General features: G+C 39.1%; 1 long non-coding RNA gene across 1 annotated transcript; it reads right to left on the bottom strand.

The window, feature by feature from the left end:
- Positions 1–814: 814 nt before the first annotated feature.
- On the bottom strand, positions 815–2683 carry LOC119915090. The gene is made up of 3 exons (XR_005446891.1): positions 2575–2683; positions 1795–1951; positions 815–1206 (listed from the first exon to the last, which is right to left on the bottom strand). It is a non-coding gene; the product is annotated as an uncharacterized LOC119915090 (long non-coding RNA).
- Between the last annotated feature and the right edge of the window lie 433 nt (positions 2684–3116).

Here is a 3116-nt window from a genome sequence, read left to right as displayed (position 1 = left end):
CAGTTTAATTACACAAATATTTGTTTAATTTTAATATCACTTAATGGAACTTTAATTACACCTCTCCCCACCAATCATTCTTAATGTGTATGAAGTTATAGCTTACCTTGATGTCTTTTTGCCTCTGTCACTCCACCGCCCACCTTCCTCTACCTCTACTGATCCCTCCAGCAATATTCCATGTTGTTGTAACTCTCACTTTGCATCTTTTAGCGCTCCCTTTCCCTCAGATTTACTATCCTCTCTCTTTCTCTTTGAGATGTGACTGTCATGAGATGAAAAACACATTTTTGTGTTTCTTTCCCCTCAGTATCTCACCCTATCTATTTGACTGCATTTCTCCCTTCTGCTCTGTCTGCCCCCTCTCACTTCCACCCTATATCAAGCAGAGAAGCACAGTCAGGAACTGTTCAAACAAAATGCTAATGGCCTGCTAATGGATCCCTCCTTTCCATAGCTTTGCATGGTAGCTGGCAAACTATAGAGTCTGCACAAGAGTTTACACTATGTAATGAGACAAAGGCCCAGCCTGTAGACATACACTCATAGCCACCTTCATAGGTACACCTGCTTTCTATAAAGTGAAGAGGTGTTGACTGTTTAACTAAATATTAGGTTACCCAAGACATGTGGTCTAAGCATTTTTGAATTGTATGATGCCAGCACCTCAAGCACTCAGAAACAAAAGCTGTTTAGAGGATTTTCACTCTCTGCTCTTTTCACTACCCTTGTGTAACATACAAATGGATGAAAAATTAAAGAAAATAAATAAATGTCTTATTAAGGTGTTGAACCACCACGAGCTACAAGTCTGTATGTATATCAAAGTTTTTATTTTGATGTGGTAGAGAGACAGCAAATTTGCAGGAAGGATGTCTACTAAAGTTTGATTAATCTACGCTTTAAGGTGCTTTTAGGTTTTAACATTTCCTCAGGTTTTCTACTGGCGAAGATTCCTCCAAACACCTTTGGCCAGGAAACACCCCTGATAAGGCCTTGGGTGTTCCATGCATCCCAATATCTATTTTTAAGCCAGGCGTGGGTGCTTTGTCCTCTCTCTTAGTAGTGCCTGGAATTCTTGCAAGAAAAATGAATCCACATCAGGTGCCCAAACGACCTCTTCCGGTTCTTGTCATTGTAGAGCAGCAGTCGCTTCACTCCAAGGTCTCTCCAGATGACTAGTGCTCTCACCCCATGTTGTAGTTCCTTTGGTTGTTGAAACGTGGTAAATTATGTTTTAATTATTCACTTTTTTGTAGTGCATAACAATAAAGTGTAACTAGAACCGCATAATTATGTTAAAAATCATCTAGTAATGAAAATTAAGGATAGATAGAGCAAGCATGTGTAATCATTTGTATGCAATGTAGTCTCTAAGTCATTTGTAAATGCATCTGTGTGTTGGACTGGCAAAAAGAAAGTGAGAGAAAACAACTGCTTTAATAAAGTTTCATTTTAAGTGCATATGCAGGATACTGTATATACATGTAAAGAAAACACTATCTTATAAGAGTAAATACAAACTATACCAATTTGTTTGCTCAGCTATATTCTGTGAATACATTACACAAAGACGAGAATGCAAATCTGCAGTCAATGGAAAAACCATTCAAGCCGACCTATCACACTTGAGAATGCAAATAGGCAGGACATTTTCTGAAGTGCTGCACAGTGAACATCACCAGAAGGCATGTCAAGAATGAAGCAGTGGGTACTGTGATTCTTGATTAACCTGTCGTAAAATACATAAGCAGACAGGGCCAGGTTGTGCTGTAAACAGATGAAACCTCTTACCCAAGGTGGGCACTCAGTCCTTCGAAAGCCATTTCTCAGCATTATCGATTCATTCCCAGCTCGCTGAACTGAATTACATTCGATCCAATTTGGTTTCCCACCTTTTCTCCTCTGCAGGACAGGAGCCTTATTTGCATGAAGTTGCAATTGAAGCATACTGTAGTGTGCAGACACATGAGAACAAGGGAGAAGAGTTTAGACATGGCAGCATAGCTATAAACTGAATTATGGCATGGATATATTGCTGCCGACCTGCTTTTTTTTAAATTTAAGCTCATTAAATAGAAAAAAATATATATTGTAAAATATTACAGTTTTGCTAAGCCACAAACTTTAACCACAAATAACATTGTACTATTACACAGTATAACAGTAGTTTGTGTTTTAGCCATTTCAGCTGACTGCCATACTATCAAACAGCAGCATAATCTGGTTTCAAACATTGATAGTTGTCCTTGGTAGTCATCCGTTGTATGAAAGAGGGTTGTCTTGGTAACCTTAGACATTCCTGGGTGGAGGAAGAAGCTCTGTTGTGTACAGTTTCTGTCAAAAAAGTCACATGTAACTTACAGCAGTCAATACATGCCAGTTGGCACATTCAGTCTAGTTTCTTGTATCCTAAAATACACATCAGCATTGCTGCATGTTTGCTTAGGACAGCCCAATAGTATTACTGTATAATGATGTGTGGACAACCCTGCCACATTTCCCTCTTTTCAGTAGAACACATCTGGTAAAGCCAGGGGCTGCTGACAGGACAGCAGGCTTATTAATGATTACCTTCAGCAGGTGTCCCATCGTACTGTATCCTCTGACCTTTCCCTCTGAAGAAAACAGTCGATGGACTGCAACAGCGCCCAGTCAGATGCCCTTCCTCCTCCTTCTCCTCAACCATGTTAGAAAGCCAGGCAGGCTCAAGCAAGGAAGGATGAAAATATGTGTTACTTTAAAAGTCTTCTTCATGTTACTATGGGTTTGAAAAAGTAAGCTATTGGTCTATTTGAAGTGTATCATTACACTCAGGTTTTTGAGGATATAATTAGTGTGAATTTGTGCTTTTGTTTCTTCCTGAATCTTTTTTTATTTTTTAAATCTCCTTTCCTTTTTCTTCTCCTTCCCCGCAGAAGTGTTTTTTCAAAACACTGCATTCTGTGCTTTATGCCATAATTATGCACAAATGTGGGTCAACATATCCCTAGGATGAAAACTCAGAATTGATTACATATCTTGACAAGCACTCCAGCTATGCCATTATCAAATATTGCCTAGAATCCCTGAGCAACACTTAGGGGCGAATGAATAAATTCACCCTTCATTCTTAA

This window comes from Micropterus salmoides, unplaced genomic scaffold, assembly GCF_014851395.1.
Source record: "Micropterus salmoides isolate LMB-PRFRI ecotype aquatic unplaced genomic scaffold, ASM1485139v1 Ms_hic_scaffold_20, whole genome shotgun sequence".
Classification (NCBI taxonomy): Eukaryota; Metazoa; Chordata; class Actinopteri; order Centrarchiformes; family Centrarchidae; genus Micropterus; species Micropterus salmoides.
This window is presented reverse-complemented; position numbering and strand designations above follow the sequence as displayed.